At 43.3% G+C, this 20,784-nt stretch overlaps 1 long non-coding RNA gene across 1 annotated transcript in view; it reads right to left on the reverse strand.

Moving 5' to 3' along the window:
• Positions 1-2,629: 2,629 nt before the first annotated feature.
• Positions 2,630-20,784, reverse strand: part of LOC137563484 (uncharacterized) — a 63,195-nt gene continuing 45,040 nt past the window's right edge. Inside the window, exon 4 of the long non-coding RNA XR_011030363.1 lies at positions 2,630-2,733. This is a non-coding gene — a long non-coding RNA (uncharacterized lncRNA). The remainder of the gene's footprint in view (positions 2,734-20,784) is intronic.

Consider the following 20,784-nt stretch of genomic DNA (forward strand, 5'->3'; position numbering starts at 1 on the left):
ACTCCTTGAACAAAAAACAGGTATTATTTGAGCACTCTGCTTTCTTAGCAGATTAAACATGTAGGTCTGCGTTTGGAATTTTGGACTGTATTGGAGTGTATATGAAATTATATGTAGCATGATATGGTGAACATGTGTATGCATAGTACCACTCCTACTTAGAACTTGCCTAAATTCCTTTTATTTTTCACTGTAAGGATTAATAGTCAAGAACTAGAAATATCAGCCTCTCTGCAGTCAGGTTAAGACCAACTGCAGCATCATTAGATGTCATATGCTTGTGTGGAGCTGAGATGAACACTTCTGGTAGCAGAGATGAGATACAAATTCAATATGCTATCATTACTCTGAATAGAAGGGCATTTAACATAAGGAGCAGCAGCAGATGCCAGTGAGACAGTGAAGTATCAGGCTATGGATTCCAGATAGGTCATATTTAAAATGGGGGGGGGGGGGGGGGACATGGTGCCTCTCCCTGCCCCGATGCTGCTAGAGGAACAGTGTTTACATTTTGGGCCAGATTAAGCAACTAATGCTGGGAATACACGGTTCGTTTTTGCCTTCGTTTAAACCTTCGATTCGTTTGGTAAACGAATCGAGTGTTGAAAACGTATGTGAAAATAGTCATAATCTCATTATAGTTTCGATTAATAGACCCCAAAAACGAACGACTAGTGATCGAACATGTTTGATATTATCTCTCTTTATCCATCTAATCGAGCCATTGGTAGGCTTGATGGCTGTTCAGATCGATTATATATTCGTTTATGCTAGTCTGTCCCTGTAAAAAGGGATTTTCGTTTCGTTTCTTTGCAGCCTTCGATCATTGGAAAAACGAAACCATCAGAATAAAAAAAAAAAACGAAACCGTGGGTGGTGATATTAACCGTATGACCGATTATTTCGGGATCGAAAAGGACAAAAGGCACAATCGAAACGAAGGTTTAAACGAAGGCAAAAACGAACCGTGTATTCCCAGCATAAAGGGGCTGACCACGACAATGGTTTCAATTAACTAGTGTGAGGGTAGTACAAAGGTACACAACAGATTGCTCTGGGTATGGTGCTCATATTAAGTGCTATTAGACAGCTAGCAGGTACATTAGCAGAGGAGCTGTGACCACAGCATTGTGATACCGATTGCTGGCAATCACTTTCAATTACATTTTTCTTTTTTCCAGCACAATACTGCTTTTTTGTAATGTTTTTTTCTTGATTATGCCTGTGTTTTCTGTGCCCTGGGAAGGAATGCACATGTTTGCATCTTTGGAGAGAATGCAAGAATTGCTAGGATGTCATAGAAGGCAACATGATGTCATCATGTATCATCCATGAGAGTAGTCTTAATTCCCTGTGCAGCAGTTTTCTACTGAGATGTGTTTATGTACACCCTATAGAGTTACCATTGCTGAGGATGTTTTATGAGAAATGTCTCTTCGTGAGAACCGTTGCTCAAACATTCATAGGTAAATTGGACAAACCGGATAAAATATTCAGCATTTAAATTCAAGTAAATGCAGAAAAATGTCTGTTTATTCAAGTACCTGTAGCATAACAACAGCACACATACTGTATGCAACCGTCGTTTGGAGGATGACATAAAAATCCTTCCGTTTCCAGTTTTATGGTCTCTCTCAGCTGCATACAATATTGTGGAACCCCTGAGGCTGCCTCTGAGTAATCCCAACATTTACAATATACATTAGCAGTGCATACTTTGCTATATATTTAAACATTTTGAAGTAACTTTTGTTTGTACAAATATCAGCAGCACACCCAAGATGTTTTTTTTTTTTTTTTGTTAAATGAAATGTATGTCAGTCACTTTTACCTCAACATAAACAACAACACTATCCATAAGTAATGAAAAAAAGGCAAAATATGGCAATGCTGCAGACATTAATTTACTACCTAACTAATACCATTGGTTCAAAATACAGGATAAATTGAGCATATGCAATCTGCCATGATATATAGTCACATGAATAGTTTTTTTTTAAACAATGGATAATCTCAACACTTTAATTCACCTGTTTTCTTTGCAAAGATAAGAATCTATTTTATTTTGTTGGTAGTGAGCAAATATCTGAGCATCAAAGAGTTGAATGCTGGCTGACTGACTGACATATGCCATAAAAAGCAGTATCTCAGAATACAGACAGTTCAGTTTAAGGGAGTGTTTAGTTACATTTGCTGGAGGCCCCATGTAAGTCTATAACTGGAGGCAGAGCCTGTGGCAGGTTGTTAGTTGAATGGAAGATCCCAGCTTGGATGAACCTCCTTCAGAAGCTCTACAATCAACATAGAAGACTGCAATTCATTTGGTCAGAAGGCTACAATGTACCATACAGGAAGACCCCTGCACACATATTAGCCACAGCTGAGGTGCTTATTTGATTCTCTAATTCCAGAATAGTACTATAAAGTCTTATTTAGGGTGGAAGGCTAGGCCTCCTCTCCATTTCATAATCCTTACTACTGACAGGTATACAGTAGAAAACTGGTAAATATGAGTTATGTGAAACATCCACACTATATTGGTTTACCTCTGCTCATTACCAGCTCCTATAACTGGGTCGGGGCGCTGGTATATCTCTGGAGGGAAGCCCTGCTCAATTTTTTTTTCGGTTTTCCACAAGATTTAATATACTCAGCAATGTGGAAAGCTTCTCAAGCTGTGGTCATTGAGCTAATAGACAACAAACGCTTTTTCCATGGCTTCCATTGTGTTCCCTGTAATAGCAGAAACGTAGCAGAATGGAAAGTTTGTTGCTGCACATTATCCACTCATTATGCTGCATGCAGTGTTGTATACAGTCAATGTATGTTTCACTATAACGGATAACATGCTTGTTTGGTGGTAACGCACTGCATGCACTGTGTACATCACATAGGACTTCCATTGCAGTGTGACGTTCCACGTTACAGTTCCTCCACTGAATCAGTTTCGCACAGAGTGGAGAAACAATAATTATATGTTGACAGTTATATTTTATGGACAGTAATTATATGAAGTAGACTGTATGTGTGTATTTGGATATTATAGGCGTATCCTCACAGGTTTGCTTCAGGCAGCAAGACGACTAGAACCTGCCCTGCGTGCCCTGGTGTGTAGCCCCAAAAGGCTGTTAAGCTGTCAAAGGGACCCAAATGGGGCCCCCAGGCCAACTGGCCCAGTTGTAGCAGGACCTGCGGAGGGCCCTGTGGACCGGCCATGATTGTGAGTGAAGAGGGTGCATGTAAAAGGGGGTGATGCCACAGACCTATGGAGGCCACCACTGCCTTCCCCAGGTTAGTATGCGCCAGGAGAAGAGGTGGTAAAATAGGCGTGTCCAGGTGGGGCAGGAGGAAGTTCCCAACAAAATGTAACCACTGGGGGGTGATGGTGCAGTCAGTCAGAAAAATCGCCAGATGTGCCATGGTTGAGGAGGTAAGTGGGGGCCCTGGGACCATTGGCATAGGAGGTCCTACATCCCCCATGATGCCCAAGTGCCCAGGGGAATGCTGGCATTGGGGTGTAAAGGACAAGCCAGGATGGCTGGGGGAGGGGGGGCAATAAGCCCTGAGGGGAGTGAGATTTCTTCTCTTGGCGAAGCACTGCTTCTTTTTGGTTCCTGAAGCTTTCACACACACACACACACACACACACACACACACACACACACACACACACACACACACACACACACACACACACACACACACACACACACACACACACACACACACACACACGGCCCAGCGTTGCGCGGGTATGTATTTAACTGGTGTTGGCTCCACCCACTTTTTCTAGCCCTAATTCTCAATTAGGGCTTGTTCACCTTATGGGCATTAGCGTATTTTTTTTTTTAAGCGCTGCCGATTTTAGAAATCGCCCTAAAAGCACTTGTGCAATGATTCCCTATGAAAGTGTACACATTTGAGCGGTTCGATTACGATCCACTTCCAAAAGTTCTGCCTATACCATTTTCTGAGAGCTTTGGCTCAATGGAAGGTATAGGGAAATTACTAAGCACTTGAAAAAGCGCTTTGTATAGCGATTACCCGGTCACTTTTAAGAATAAATAAATTGTATTTATTCTTTTCCGGGTCAAAGAGCTCACTTCCTGAGTGATGTCAGGAAGAGAAAATCTCAATCGCTCATCAAAAACGCTTACAAAATCGCTTACACAAAATCGCTCAACGTTCAGAAAACACCGGGAATCGCTTGAAAATATCATGCACAAAACCGCTCAGTATTGCCCCATGGCGCACCAAATCAGCAACCAAAAAGCAGAAAGCTAATTGGTTTGACAAATCCATCATGGATCTAAAAAAAGAAAGGGTGCAGACTAGAAAGACAGTGGCGTATATCAGGGACTGAGGAGCACAAATCTAGCCTAGTACAACACCTCCGACAATACCAACAAGCAATAACCAAGATAAAATCAGACTTTATCTAGCACAAAATATCTACAGCCAACAAAAGAGCTGCTCAACTCTTTCACACAGTGGAATCACTCTGCAATCCTTCCTGCCTAGAAGCCCCAAACACATTCTCCAGGGAAAGGTGTGAAGAATTCTCTGCCTTCTTCACAAACAAGGTGTCTGCCATCCGTGCCAGCATTACACCATCAATTGACCACTGACCTTTGCATATGCCTACTACCGTACCACCATGGCAACTCTTTGACACTCTGAGTAAAGAAGATTTTGGAATTCTCATTCAAAGTCTCTGCCCCACTACCTGCGACCTGGATCCTGGCCCAAATGGATCCTTAATGCAGTGCCCAGAGCTGATCAGGCCAGTACTTCACAAATTAACTCAGTGCTCCTTGCAAAGTGGACTTTTCCCAGAAGAACTAAAGAAAGCAATCATAAAACCCCTCTTGAAGAAACCATCGCTAGATCCTGATTCTGTGACCAACTACAGACCAGTGGCAAACTTACCATTCCTATCAAAAGTTATCGAGAAAGTAGTCACCAACCAGCTGGAAGCCAGGCTTACAGATAACAACATTTTTGATACATTTCAGTCAGGATTCAGGAAAAGGCACAGCACTGAAACGGCATTAGTCTGAGTAATGAATGATCTACTTACTGCAAGGGACAAGGGTGATTGCTCATTTCTGATTCTTCTTGACTTATCTGCAGCATTTGATACTGTGGATCATGAAATACTAATCCAGCGACTGAAGAATTACTGTGGCTTAAGGGGTACTGTTCTTAGCTGGTTTCAGATCTTCCTATCTGGTAGGACACAGCAAGCATGTCTGGGCACACACTACTCTAATCCAGTGCCACTTGCCTATGGAGTTCCACAGGGTTCTGTACTATCATCATTACTCTTTGCAGTCTACATGCTCCCACTGGGCAAAATAATCCAGAACTATGGCCTAGGATACGATTGTTATGCAGATGACACACAACTGTATCTGTCCTTCAAGCCTAGCACCCAAGACCCATCAGCATCCATAAATGCGTGTCTAGTGGATTTACAAAATTGGATGAACACCAGCTGGTTGAGGCTGAATTCTGACAAAACAGAGGTGTTGGTGGTAGGTGGTTCACACGTGATGGACAAAGTTCAAAATGCTCACCACCTCAAACTAGCATTTGGGGGATAAACCGTACAGTATAAAGACTCTGTGCGAAACCTTGGGGTGATCCTGGATGGAAATCTAAAACTCAGACAGCAGGTATCAACTGTTGTCAAGTTTTCCTTCTTCCATCTAAGAAATATAGCGAAAATCAAACACCTTATCCCAGCTGAAGACCTAGCAACAAAAATAAATCCACAGTTCCACTGCGCTCAATCGGAAAGTAACTTCCAAAGGAGTTATATAAAGCATCCGGGGAGTGCTGCTCCTTAATTACTCTGGGATTAAAGTAAATGCTCTGTAGAAAGGCAAAAAAAGAAAAAAGAAAGGAGCACTCTCTGGTGCATTACCCTTTTTAATGTATTGCTTTTTTAAAAAAAATAGTAGAATAAAACTCACAGTGTTTAAATAAGAACAATGCATATCACACTAAAAAGTGTACATCATCGAGACCCACAGACTAAAAAGTGTACATCACCGAGACCCACAGATGGTATCACCGCCAAGATCGCCTCCGCACTGTTTCCAGTAGTGAGGGGGAACCAAAAGTTCAAAGTGCCAGCGTGTTCAGGGGTTCGGTAAACAAATTGCAGCTGCCCTGCGCCTATTGCGTCATGACGTATTTCGGCGTTCCACGCCTTTGTCAGATCTGACGAAGGTGTGGAACGCCAAAACGCAGCTGCCGTTTGTTTGCCGAACCCTTGAATACGCTGGCGCTTTGAACTTTCGGTTCCCTCTCACTACTGGCTACAGTGCGGAGGCAATCTTGGCGTTGATACCATCTGTTGGTCTCGGTGATGTACACTTTTTAGTATGATATGCATTGTTCTTATTTAAACATTGTGAGTTTTATTCTACTATTTTTTAAAAGAAGCGATACATTAAAAAGGATAATGCACCAGAGAGCGCTCCTTTCTTTTTTCGCCCAGCTGAAGACCTACCTGCCCTGGTTCATGCATTTGTATCCTCCCGCCTAGATTACTGTAACGCCCTGTTCATCGGATCTACAGATAAGGTTCTGCGCCCCTTACAGCTAGTACAGAATGCTGCAGCCAGACTCCTAGCCAATGCCCCCCGCAGCTCACACATCACCCCAGTACTGCAAACTCTTCACTGGTTGCCAGTAAAATGGAGAATCAACTTTAAGATCTGCCTGCTGACATTCAAGGCTCTATACCACATGGGACCCAAATACATAGCGGATCTATTGGAACTTTATGCCCCTCCACGCACCCTCCGCTCTGCCAACAAGATGAAGCTGGTTATTCCCAGGATACACTTAAAGCGGAACTGTAGATTCAAATTAAATACATTGTTTCACAAAGTTCAAAGTGCTTGCAGAAGCCCCAGGTAAGTGAAACAATGTGTTTAATTTGAATCTACAGTTCCGCTTTAACATTTGGTACTCGGGCCTTTTCCTATGCAGCCCCTACTCTATGGAACTCACTTCCACAATCAGTACAAGAGGCTCCTTCTCTGGACAGCTTCAAAAAAAGGCTAAAAGCTCGCCTCTTTTCCCTAGCCTTTGAGACTGCATAATGCAGGGTCACAGCGCTTTGAGTCCCCAGGGAGAAAAGCGCTATAAAAATATTGTTGTTATTGTTATAATGTGAACATAGCCTAACTAAATTACTCAATGACCTAGTTTGTGAGCTTTGCGGTCTTTGGCATCAATAATTTGCATTGAAATTAAACAAATCTGATTGGCTGTGACTCCACCACCTTTTCTGAATTTGAACCCCAGTCACCCAATGACGAACTGTACCAGGTTTGAGGCTTTTGCCATTAACAGTGCAAAAATGGCAGCAATTAAATATTCCCCTTGAAAATCAATAGGTGAATTTTGATTGGCTTTTGTAGGCTTCACCCACTTTTCTGAATATTAATCCCAGTCACCCAGTGACCAACTGTGCAAAGTTTGAGAACCCTACCATAAACAGTGTAAGAATGGCTGCAGTTTACATTTTTCCAGTGAAATTTGTATTTGTCTCCGCACACTGATGATCCGGCATTGCCCGGGTATGTATTTAGCTGGTGTTGGCTGCACCCACTTTTTCTAACTCTAACACACAATTACTCAATGACCAAGTTTGTGAGCTTTGCGGTCTTTGGCATCAATAATTTGCATTGAAATGAAACAAATCTGATTGGCTGTCTGTGGCTCCACCCCCTTTTCTGAATTTGAACCCCAGTCACCCCAAGACCAACTGTACCAGGTTTGAGGCTTGTGCCATTAACATTGCAAGAATGTCAGCAATTAAATATTCCCCTTGAAAATCAATAGGTGAATTTTGATTGGCTTTTGTAGGCTCCACCCACTTTTCTAAATATTAATTCCAGTCACCCAGTGACCAACTGTGCAAAGTTTGAGAACCCTACCATAAACAATGTAAGAATGGCTGCAGCTTACATTTTCCCAGTGAAATTTGTATTTTGGTTATGGGGATAAAAGTATCCTACAGGGAGTGCAGAATTATTAGGCAAGATGTATTTTTAAGGAATAATTTTATTATTGAACAACAACCATGTTCTCAATGAACCCAAAAAACTCATTATTATCAAAGCTGAATATTTTTGAAAGTAGTTTTTAGTTTGTTTTTAGTTTTAGCTATTTTATGTAAGGAAACGCGGAAAGGCCGCCGTCTCTCAAGGTGAGGCGGCTGTTTCCGCGTCCAGCATGGCATCACAACGGGGAAAAAACGCCGCATGCCGCATAGGCAGTGCGGCGGAATCCGCATTGGTAACAGCGGAATCCGCATCAGAGGCGGCCCCCGCATTAGATACATTGCATGACAGTACTGGTGTGGCTGGGACTGATAGTCCACCAAGATTCAGACTTACACGCGCGCGAGCACAGAGGCAGAGTTTAAATAACTGTTAGAAGGGAGTCGGCTGACCAGCTGGGTCAGCTGACAATTTCCACTGCTCTCATTGGACCAGCAATTAGGGAGGTCCTGGAAAGGTCCTAGAGTATATATACTGCTGGTTGTTCACTTGCTCTTTGTCTGGCGTGCGATCACATATGTGGGAGCACCCAGATCCGTAGTCAGATCCGCAAGTGTGCCGGGACCAGCTGGAGCTGTAATCCTACACTTAGCTAGATTCTGTTGATAGCTAAAGTACTAGTTTGATTGTGATTATCTGTTATGACTTTTGCCTGCCTTGACTACCCTTCTGAACTCTGATCTTGTACCTTGATATTTCTGATACTCTGTTGCCGAACCCCGGCTCGTTCCTTGACTCTGCTTCTGCCTCCTGATTTTGTACCCCGATATATCTGATACCACGTTGCTGAACCCTGCCTGTACTTTGACTCCGCCTTTGCCTCCTGATCTTGTACTTTATCTGTCGTGTGTGTACGACCTGGCTTGCCCGACCTCGAGAACCGACCTTACTGTTAGAGGCGGTTCCTTGCTCTGTTAGTAATCCTTCCTCCTGAAGGTTACTTCCAGTCTGTCCTTCCTACTGTCAGTCTGACTCCTCCCGTCTTGGAGAGCTCAGGTCTGCGGAAGGAATCTGTGCAGTACCCCTTGCTGCACTGAGGCCTAGTCCTCTAAGTGTTACTGTTACACCTAACACTACACTCTACTCAGGTGAACAGAGGTTAGCTAGTATATCGGATTATCAGTGATACTGCAGATCACGTATAATCTGGTATACATCTGTATTCCCAGTGATTCTGCAGATCACTGGTAATCAGATCCTCTCTGTGCTTCACCGATCGTTACATTTTAGGAGGATATCTGTGTGTGCAGGTGACTATTACTGTGCATACTTATTAGGCAACTTAACAAAAAACAAATATATACCCATTTCAATTATTTATTTTTACCAGTGAAACCAATATAACATCTCAACATTCACAAATATACATTTCTGACATAAAACAAAAAAACAAAAACAAATCAGTGACCAATATAGCCACCTTTCTTTGCAAGGATACTCAAAAGCCTGCCATCCATGGATTCTGTCAGTGTTTTGATCTGTTCACCATCAACAATGCGTGCAGCAGCAACCACAGCCTCCCAGACACTGTTCAGAGAGGTGTACTGTTTTCCCTCCTTGTAAATCTCACATTTTATGACGGACTACAGGTTCTCAATGGGGTTCAGATCTGGTGAACAAGGAGGCCATGTCATTAGTTTTTCTTCTTTTATACCCTTTCTTGCCAGCCACACTGTGGAGTACTTGGACGCGTGTGATGGAGCATTGTCCTGCATGAAAATCATGTTTTTCTTGAAGGATGCAGACTTCTTCCTGTACCACTGCTTGAAGAAGGTGTCTCCCAGTAGGACTGGGAGTTGAGCTTGACTCCATCCTCAACCCGAAAAGGCCCCACAAGCTCATCTTTGATGATACCAGCCCAAACCAGTACTCCACCTCCACCTTGATGGCGTCTGAGTCGGACTGGAGCTTTCTGTCCTTTACCAATCCAGCCACGGGCCCATCCATCTAGCCCATCAAGACTCACTCTCATTTCATCAGTCCATAAAACTTTAGAAAAATCAGTCTTGAGATATTTCTTGGCCCAGTCTTGACGTTTCAGCTTGTGTGTCTTGTTCAGTGGTGGTCGTCTTTCAGCCTTTCTTACCTTGGCTATGTCTCTGAGTATTGCACACCTTGTGCTTTTGGGCACTCCAGTGAAGTTGCAGCTCTGAAATATGGCCAAACTGGTGGCAAGTGGCATCTTGGCAGCTGCACGCTTGACATTTCTCAGTTCATGGGCAGTTATTTTGTGCCTTGGTTTATCCACACGCTTCTTGCGACCCTGTTGACTATTTTGAATGAAACGCTTGATTGTTCGATGATCATGCTTCAGAAGCTTTGCAATTTTAAGAGTGCTGCATCCCTCTGCAAGATATCGCACTATTTTTGACTTTTCTAAGCCTGTCAAGTCCTTCTTTTGACCCATTTTGCCAAAGGAAAGGAAGTTGCCTAATAATTATGCGCACCTGATATAGGGTGTTGATGTCATTAGACCACACCCCTTCTCATTACAGAGATGCATATCACCTAATATGCTTAATTGGTAGTAGGCTTTCAAGCCTATACAGCTTATACAGTATATATATATATATATATATATATATATATATATATATATATATATATATATATATACAGATTTATATTTAAAGCCACGTAGCTTTCTCCAAAGATCTGAGGTAATAAAGTATCGAATCCTGCCTCTGGAACATTACTGTACTGTATTGTGTATCCTGTAAGAGGTACGGCAGTGACTGTCAAACACATAGCTTTTAGAGGGTCAGGACTACAACAACAGTGCAAATCTACTGTATAGAGTGAAAAGATGGACTTCTCAGAGCTCTCCACAGCTGTGGTTCCCAATGGCTGTTTTAGATTTGGCTCTGTCAGTTAAAGTGAACCTGAACCAAGTAAAATTATTTAAAATAAACACATGATGTCAGTGTAAATTAATATTACATACTTACCTCACTGTCAGTCCCTCTCAAAAGCTGACCATTTTCTTCTTACAATGATCCCTTCCAGTTCTGACAAGGTTTTGTCAGAACGGAAATATATCAGTTGCTGTCACTTATAACTGAAAGGACAACTGATGAGCAAAGTAATGACCATGTTTCCCTATGGATCACGTGGGCGATATTACAGTTTAACAGTGTGCTGAACAGGAAGCTGTTCAGCACACCTCCTTTCAAAATGGAGGACTGAGAATTCCACTGATCACAGTGGACAAACAGGACACAGGAGAGGAGAAATACTGTAGATTGATGAGTAAACTACGCAGGAGGTGATTATGACGTGTGCCATTACCATGCTGGAATGGTGTTACTTTTTCTACCGAGTGAAGGCTCCTTCACATGGCATGTTTCTGTAAACTGGTTCAAATATTGTTTTGTATACATAACGGACATAACAACCAATCTGTTGATTAGTCATTGCAAAGTACTTGTCAAGCAATTCTGCAATTCTGCTTACCTATTAATGGGTTAAAACAGTCCCCTATTGTTATTGAATATGATGTGTTGGTTAGTGAGTTACGGCAATAGATGGTTGATGAACTGAAAGGCCAAGCTTAGCAATTAATTAATTGGGACATTGTTCATTAATATGAACATTCACCCCATTGATTGACTGACTACTATATTATGCTTACTAATAGATATAGGAAATTATGCTTAACAGTAAACATTGTGTAATTAATTGACAATGTACCAGACCATATGTTATACTCATTACATGACTGCAAAGTAATGCTTAAAAGTAATTTGATACAGTATGTTTCAGTGGTGTAGCTAGAGACTATGGGGCCCCGTAGCAAAATATTTATGGGCCCATCTGATCTAGGCACTCTTGAACAATGCCACCTGGATATGAGTTTACAGGGTAATTTAAATTTTCATGCAATGTACACTGTGTATAGACCATGGGCACTGAGACAAAGTCAGAGAGTGGAGAAACAAAGTGAACACATCAAGTACCCCCTGGGCCCTCTCCTGTCCAGGGCGCTATAGCAGTTGCTATGACTGCTATGGCTATTGCTACGCCCCTGGTATGTTTACTAAAAGGAATATCTCAGTTGCCTTGTTATGTAGGTAGTTTTTAATACTGTGTGTTAATCTATTACTTGATGTCATGTATTTCTTTTCTAGTTTAAACACGTTTTGGGCTATTTCTAGTCAGGGACAGATCTAGGGGGGGGGGGGGGGGCAAGCGGGTCACTTGCCCCAGGCGCAGTTTGTTGAATTCTTAAAAAGGCGGCAAAATTTGGATGGAGAATGGCAGTTTAGGCGCCAAAACCTGACCTTGCCCCAGGCGCAACTTGGGGCAACTTGGTCTAGATCCGTCCCTGTTTCTAGTAGAGTTTCTTGTGACTGCAGCCTAGTCATTATATTGCTAGGAGCCATAGCATCAGAGAATTAGCTACTGGCACTGGTAATGCTTTGACCCTCCTTTTGTGCTGGTGTCTGTAGCTGCAGCTATAGATATATGCATATCTTTATTGGAGACTGTTGATTCTTCCTTCCTTGCCTGATTTTTTTTTGCCTGTTTGACTTTCTGTGTACAATCAGCTCGCACCTGCAGTTCAGATGATCATCAAAGGGGTATTTAGCTTTGTGGATACCCAGAATGCAGCATTGGTACATCAGTTCACCTAGGGAAAGTGTTTTGTTGACAACTAGCCCAGTCCCTGTGTTGTGTGTCTTGTATTCTAACTCTGAAGTCCTGTATCCATATACTTGAGTGTCCTATTCCATCTTCTGAACTCTGGCATTTGGTTTGCATCCAGCCAGTTCGTGGATTCCATTTGCCTGCAGTCTGCAGACTTCTTTGCTTTCTAATTGATTTCATTTGCCTGCAGCTTGCTCAGACCTCTTTTTGCATCTCCTCATCAGACCTCTACTCTTTCTTCCTGGACTGTGTTTGCCTGCAGCTTTCCCAGGCATTTGGTCTGTTTATGGACTTGCCCCTAACTATTGACTCAATATCCTGACTTGTTCTCTCTTGGTAGGTAACTTATGTTTGTGCCTGGCAACCCATTTACCTGTTTATTCTTGCTATGTCTGCGTCCCTAGCCTGTGACTCTCATCTCTGTGCTCCTCATACAGTAAAGTTCTGGGTACAGCCAACTGAGCATGGCAACCCATTTACCTGTTTATTCTTGCTATGTCTGCGTCCCTAGCCTGTGACTCTCATCTCTGTGCTCCTCATACAGTAAAGTTCTGGGTACAGCCAACTGAGCATGGCAACCCATTTACCTGTTTATTCTTGCTATGTCTGCGTCCCTAGCCTGTGACTCTCATCTCTGTGCTCCTCATACAGTAAAGTTCTGGGTACAGCCAACTGAGCATTGCCACCCATAACAGTGTGTGACATAGCACTAAGAGTTTCATATGCAGCCTGACAAGGCCAGGTTAACATGTGAGGTTGGGCAAAATACTGCATGACCTTTTTAAAGAGAATCTGTATTGTTAAAATCGCACAAAAGTAAACATACCAGTGCGTTAGGGGACATCTCCTATTACCCTCTGTCACAATTTCGCCGCTCCTCGCCGCATTAAAAGTGGTTAAAAACAGTTTTAAAAAGTTTGTTTATAAACAAACAAAATGGCCACCAAAACAGGAAGTAGATTGATGTACAGTATGTCCACACATAGAAAATACATTCATACACAAGCAGGCTGTATACACCCTTCCTTTTGAATCTCAAGAGATCATTTGTGTTTCTTTCCCCCTGCAGCTATCTTCCACTGAAGTGTCAGGCTGTTTCTTCCTGCAGAGTGCAGACAGCTCTGCCTGTATGTAATTCCTCAGTATGTGAAAGCCCAGCCAGCTCAGAGGAGGCTTTATCCAGCTTGTAAAAGATAATAGAGCAGAGAGAAGCTGCACTAATCTAAATAATACACAGGCAGTGTGCAGAGAGGGGCCTGGAGGGGGGGAGATGCATCACAGAACCACAACACAGAAGAACTTGGCAGCCTTCCAGACACAGGCCTGACAAGTCTGACAAGAGAGAGATAAGTTGATTTATTACAGAGATGGTGATAGTAAGACGTGCTGCAGTAAGCCAGAACACATTAGAATAGCTTTTGGAACTTGTAGGATGATAAAAAACAGGATGCAATTTTTGTTACGGAGTCTCTTTAAAACAGAAAGTATAGATTTCCTAATTTCCATGTGTCCAAAAACAGGAGATTTATCCTCATTTCAGGACAGTGGATTGAGTCAAGAGACGAATTCCGTTACGTCCCTATCAGCGAAACTGTGCATCCAGCACAGACACAACCCTGAACAAAATATGGCTATTCACTAAGGCTTAGAGCAGGGATGTCAAACTCCAGTCTTCAAGGGCCGAGGTCCTCACACATTTTTGGCACAGCTCATATTAATTGATGGGTCTGAATCAGGAAAGGTGTGGTTCATCAAGTAGAACACATTTCTCAGTCCATGCTTAACACTGGCATGGATATGGCCCTTGCGGACTGGAGTTTGACACCTGTGGCTTAGAGGATTAGTAGGATTAGTAACAATGTAACACTGCACTGTACACATCGATCTGGAATGCCAGATCTTTACATGACAGCAAGCCCTGAGTGCATTGTTCTCTTTCTTACCCTCCATGCTATTCCATCATGCACCATGCAATTGTTCCTCCTTGCCTCCCCATAGCAAGAGAGGCGTCAATCTGCTATAATTGGTGTCAGTACAGTGCTCAGCACACACACTGTCTCTTGAAGCATCGAGTTCTGATACCACTGGGCAACAACCATTGTGCATGTGTACGCACCCTACATTTACATAAATGTTTGCTGAAAGATCTACAAAATGAATGTATGCATTTAGCTAGGTGTTTTTGAAACACATATTAGCATTTTAAACCAAGAATTTGTACCCATGGAAATGGTATAGATATGCTGTGCAATGGGGCATTTGGCCATGTTAACACTAATTTCTCTTGATCTGGCAGTGCCCAAACAGCATACTGTATACACAGAACTTTGGAACCCTCATACATCTTTTTGGGTGCTTCTTAAAAACTGTTTAAACACTGGGAAGCTGTCTGTGTAAACACCTAACTAACCACCCGAATTTTATGAAGTGATTTAATAGGAACTAAACCCTCTGCTGAAAGGTATGACAGCAATGCAGTGTAATACAGAAAGTGTTCTCATGTTGTTTGTCTACATTTCTGCACAATGAGTGGAGCCATGCAAATCATTTCTTTATCCTTATGATAGCCAAACTAGGCATCGTCTAGGACCATTCAATGTCGTACCTCGCACTGATGAGAGCCAAAAAAACATAAAGCAGCTGTATGCAAGTTGGAATCCATTTCTCTGAAAACGTAAAGCTATGTCTGTGCTATAAAGCTGTAGTTTTAGATGCACAGTTTGGCAAACACCACATAAAACTAGTTTCCCTGTGATGTAACTGGTCACCTTGCTTCACAAGGTCTGCCAGAAAGGAAAACCCTAAAACATCTCTGAAGTATGCCCATGCCACAAGACTCAAGCCCAAAGGCAAACTGAGTTTTGTGTCAGTTTTATTTGTTTTATTTGTACCTTTAGATCACATGTGTCAAACTCCAGGCCTGGAGGGACAGATCCATGCCAGTGTTTAGGATGGACTGAGAAAGAAAGGAATGTAAACTACCTGATGGACCACACCTTTCCTGATTCAGACCTATCAATTCATTTGAGCTGTATCAAAAATGTGTGAGGATCTCGGCCCTCGCAGGACCTGTTTGACATACCTGCTTTAGACCATGGGCGCAAGTCAATCAGACCTGTGACCCCTGCCATTGCAAGGGGGCCCAGATGCTTTAGGGGCATCTCCTCCTCCCTCTCCCCAATCACAAGTGCAGTCAATTAGCAGAAACAAAGCTCCCTGTTCACTCACAAAAACCATCCCTGCCACCTCCTCCCGCCATGCAGAGTAGCAAGTAGAGGGAGCGTCTGTAATTTTTTCTGCTTCCAGATGCTGCTTCACAGCAGAAAACTCTCTGCTGCCATTTGCCGGCGCCCAGTCACGTGACCTGCATGGGGTTCGGGGACCGAGGGGACCCCATGCTAACATTTTTGCAGTGGGGCTCTATTAAGTCTAGTTATGCCCCTGCTTCAGACCCCATTAAATGGCACTGAATGTGGAAAGTTTATAGAAATGCAGCATGATATGCAATTAAACACAAATGCAAAGCACGGCATAGAGGAAATGCAACAATGGGATTCTTATGGCAAACTGCATGCCTATGTGATTCTTCAAGTGCGCCAAAAACGTGTAAAAACACATGTAAGCGCACATAGGGCTTGATTCACTAACCGGCGCCAAGTGTTAGCGCCGGTGTGCAAAGCCCTTTTTGGCCTCTGGTGCGCGCAAACCTACTTTGTGCGTAGCCCCGCAGCGCAGGTGTGCCTATATTAGTGCGCGGTGCGACGATAACGTTGCACCCGCTGCCCCTTAAAAGCCGAAAATGGCGCATCGGGTCCCCCCAAAGCGGCGAATCACAGCGCTGCTTAACGGGCACCCAATGCACCATTTTCAATGCACCGGGTGCGACTTTTAAGGGGCAGCACCGCGCACTATTACCCGTGCTGCGCGCGCAGTGAGTGGGGCTGTATCAAATGTGTGGGCGCAAACCACCTAACGCCGTGGTTTGCGCACACTAACACTTTGGGCACACTAACCGGGTTAGCGCCGGTTAGTGAATCAAGCCCATAGTGTCAACATTCCCTTATTGCATTATCAGTGCTCTGTTTAGTCTCATGAACTCAATGAAACTGAGGCCTTTTGCTGCATTTTACTGCAAGTTTTAAATACCTCCATTTTCCCATTCATTCATGATGATATACATGAGAACTGAATTGCTGAGGCAAACAAGGGAAATCATAATACTGACTCCTAAAAGGGAGGATTAAAATGACCTGGCTTACTCTGATGCACAGCATATAATCTTCTTGTTACGGTGTAGAGAAATTCAGCTGCGAAGCAGTTAATAATATGAAGAAGGATTACCCCAGTACAGCCATGTCATTATAAGCTTGAGCACGTGACGTGTTCATCTTAATTTTAGCCAATAGGATCCAGAAAGGGCTATTTGTGTCTCATTACATCATCTTTAACAAACAGGCCTCTGACTCCCCCCACCCACCGCACTAAACGCATTGCAGTCCAGAGGCCCATGAATAAGTTATAGGGAGCTGATGTTGTACTGACCCCTTCTGGGGTCTACTGACCCCTTTATAAGGTGGTTTCTTCTTCACAGTCCTTTACCGAGCCTTTACATTGCAGCGTCAGATCTTCGTGGACAGGCAGATGCCACAATGGTGCAGTAAGCTGCAGCCTAGCTAGCATAGGTTCGTCATAGATCTAACAATAAAGGCTGCTAAAAATTTAAAGTCTATCACATGATTAGAAACTACAAAAACACTTAATTTCAGTAAAATAGGTTTCATTTTGCAAAGTGCTGGCAATAAGATCTATCTGCTGAAACTGGTCAGATTCTTCTTAGCTACACTAAGAAAATGTCAGTCCTTTCTGAAAAGAGAGCTCTTCATTTACAGCTCCTATACTGATGTAGCTTTGGCTAAACTGTGTTGTTGAAGTTCCAGGCAAATAGAAAAAGATTGCCATTTAATAGTTTTCAACAGTGGACAATTCTTAAAATATAGCTTATGTGAGTTCCTGCACCTCTGCCGACATTAGAGCTATCAGGGAATCACTGGGAACTTGACTATAGAAGGGTGGACAGAATGATGACTTCATCAGTTAGCTGCTGACCTGCACTGCCCAGTCAATAGATGCGGGGAAGGTCATTGGCCAGACCATGTTGTGCAGCCACAGAAGAGAGAGGCGGGGCTGGGAGGGGGGGGGGGGAAGGGCACATAGCTGCTTATGCTGATTGTTCTGCATTGCTTGGAAGGAGGGAGGTACAAAAACGGGGGCTGCATCACTGCCAAGGGAGACAAATATTACAAATGAGAGCAATTTTCAGTGGGTTATAAGTACTGAATAGTGGCATTGTCCAACTGGTGTGGTCTGCCAGCAAACAGCACTTACCCTTCTGTGTAGTTTTGTCATTTCTATTTGTGCCCAGTAGTGCATATGAACACTATCCACAGCCACAGTACATCTACCACCTAGTTCAAGAAAATTTACTGCAGCTCAAGATCGTGGTTTTAACTGAATAACTGCAAAACATCATCTGTAAATCAATAGTTATAATAATACTTTCATATTTGTATAGCGCTGACATCTTCCGCAGTGCTTTACAGAGTATGTAGTCAATGACTGTAACTCAGAGGAGTGTTCACATTTGTAATGCTGACAGCCATCGCAAATTTGGTTGCATGTTTGGGGCTTCATGATTAACTTGAAAACTCAGTGCCATACTTCAATATAAAAAGCAGAAAGGCAAAACCAAAACTGAGAATGGCTATTTATTAGAAACTGGAACAACCACCCATTAAATAGTGGTTGTCCTCAACACCAAATACACTCTTTTGGAGGGACAGTCCCTCTTTGGGAGCCCTGACCATCTTTCCTCCTCATTTGTCCCTTTTTCAGGACTTTGTCCCTCTTTCTATTTAAATATATATATATTTCTCTACTAGAGATGTAGTGAACCTCCGATTTTCGGTTCGCGAACCTTCGCAGAAGGTTCGGTACATGGAAAAGTTCGCGAACCGCAATAGACTTCAATGGGGATGCGAACTTTGAAAAATAGAAAAATTTATGCTGGCCACAAAAGTGATGGAAAACATGTTTCAAGGGGTCTAACACCTGGAGGGGGGGCATAGCGGAGTGGGATACATGCCCAAAGACCCGGGGAAAAATCTGAATGTGAAGCAAAGCAGCGTTTTAAGGGCAGAAATCACATTGAATGCTAAATTGCAGGCCTAAAGTGCTTTCAAACATCTTGCATGGGTATACATCAATTAGGAAGTGTAATTAGAGTTCTGCTTCACACTGACGCACCAAACTCACTGTGTAATGCACCGCAAACAGCTGTTTGCGTAGTGACGGCCGTGCTGGACTGGTGCGCACCGTGGCGAGAGTGTAGGCCGTGGCGGTTTTCAAGCCCATATGGTCGCCGGGCTGTGGTAGCTCAATGATATAACAACAGTGACTGTCCAGCTGATCAAATTTGGTCTGTCCACAATGAAGCAACAACCTTATTATCTTCTTGTATGTAGGTAGGCATAAGTAGGTGTCCCAGTAGTTAGCTAGGCATAGGTAGGAGTCCCAGTATAGGTAGGTAGGCATAGGTAGGAGTCCCAGTATAGGTAGGTAGGCATAGGTAGAAGTCCCGGTATAGGTAGGTAGGCATAGGTAGGTGCCTCAGTAGTTAGCTAGACATAGGTAGGAGACCCAGTAGTTAGCTAGGCATAGGTAGGAGACCCAGTATAGGTAGGTAGGCATAGGTAGGTGTCCCAGTAGTTAGCTAGGCATAGGTAGGAGTCCCAGTATAGGTAGGTAGGCATAGGTAGGAGTCCCAGTATAGGTAGGTAGGCATAGGTGGGAGTCCCAGTATAGGTAGGTAGGCATAGGTAGGTGCCTCAGTAGTTAGCCAGACATAGGTAGGAGACCCAGTAGTTAGCTAGTCATAGGTAGGAGACCCAGTAGTTAGCTAGGCATAGGTAGGAGACCCAGTATAGGTAGGTAGGCATAGGTAGGTGTCCCAGTAGTTAGCTAGGCATAGGTAGGAGTCCCAGTATAGGTAGGTAGGCATAGGTAGGATTCCCAGTATAGGTAGGTAGGCATAGGTAGGTGTCCCAGTAGTCAGCTAGGCATAGGTAGGAGTCCCAGTATAGGTAGGTAGGCATAGGTAGGTCCCCTAGTATAGGTAGGTAGGTAGGTGTCCCCGTATAGGTAAGTAGGTGCCCCAGTAGTTAGGTAGGCATAGGGAGGTGTCCCAGTATAGATAGTTAGGCAGGGCCTGGCTGGCACAGTAATAACAATTATCAAGGTCCAGCTGCAACAGATAGGGCTGTATAATGTCAGTGAGCAACACATACAAAAAAAAACACATCTGGAAAACATTATCTCTCAAAAGAGCTGTTGAGGGGTGCTATTTTAGCAATAACAATCAGCCAGGAGCAAGCCAAGACCAGGAGCCTAACTAATCTTTCCCTAGGAGAACAAGTCTGCAGCAGCTGTCCCTAGTCTGTCTCTAGCAGGCACACGAGTGAGTGTAATGGCGGGCAAACCTGCCTTATATAAGGAGGGGTGGGGCTCCAGGGCTTAGTGTAGCCTGAATGGCTACAATGTGCCTGCTGACTGTGATGCAGAGGGTCAAAGTTGACCCTCATAGTGCATTATGGGGCGAATCGAACTTCCGCAAAAGTTCGCTTGGTCCAGGCGAACACGAACCCCCAAAATTCGCCTGGAACCGTTCGTCGGCGAACTGTTCGCTACATCTCTATTCTCTACTAAAAAATGTGTTTAACTCCCATTCTTTATATTGATATATTACTAATTTTAAAATGTTAATATGATGGAAAATGAACCAGGATAGAAAGGACCAGTGTGGTTTGATTTATAAAACAACATATTTTACTTATGAATTCTTTATGGCATGCGTGACTAGGTGTGTGGCAGGGGCGTGATTAGGGGTGTGGCAGGGGCGTGGCTTAAGTGTCCCTCTTTCTCAACTCAAAAAGTTGGGAGGTATGATACACTGCCTTTTTTAAATCTTTTGCCACACAGTTAGATAACTAATACATTC

The sequence above is a fragment of the Hyperolius riggenbachi genome, chromosome 3, assembly GCF_040937935.1.
Source record: "Hyperolius riggenbachi isolate aHypRig1 chromosome 3, aHypRig1.pri, whole genome shotgun sequence".
In the NCBI taxonomy this organism is placed as follows: domain Eukaryota; kingdom Metazoa; phylum Chordata; class Amphibia; order Anura; family Hyperoliidae; genus Hyperolius; species Hyperolius riggenbachi.